The sequence below is a fragment of the Penaeus monodon genome, chromosome 24 (genome assembly GCF_015228065.2).
Source record: "Penaeus monodon isolate SGIC_2016 chromosome 24, NSTDA_Pmon_1, whole genome shotgun sequence".
Classification (NCBI taxonomy): Eukaryota; Metazoa; Arthropoda; class Malacostraca; order Decapoda; family Penaeidae; genus Penaeus; species Penaeus monodon.
The window spans coordinates 5,022,895-5,023,127 of record NC_051409.1 but is presented as its reverse complement, the minus strand read 5'-3'; the positions used below and the strand labels follow the sequence as shown (position 1 = coordinate 5,023,127).

Below are 233 nucleotides of genomic sequence, written 5' to 3'. Positions count from 1 at the left end.
AACAAACAACTACAGATATTTACTTCCCTTTTGCAAAAGCCTCTGGGTCTCAGATCCACATATTCATTCGAAATTCCTGCTGGTTAGAAGAACCATTAAAACAGACCATGGGTTTCGATGGAGCCCCTAAATACGCTCTCAACACGGGGGTGTGTTAAGTTAATGCGCGGTGACCAAAAACGATCATCTTGGATTCAGCTAATGGGGTAATATTCAAAGGAATTCTGTTTTTA

At 40.8% G+C, this 233-nt stretch overlaps 1 protein-coding gene across 1 annotated transcript in view; it reads left to right on the top strand.

Moving 5' to 3' along the window:
* Positions 1 to 233, top strand: part of LOC119588818 (drosulfakinins-like) — a 20,979-nt gene that overhangs the window by 4,412 nt on the left and 16,334 nt on the right. The gene's annotated exons all lie outside the window — the stretch shown is intronic.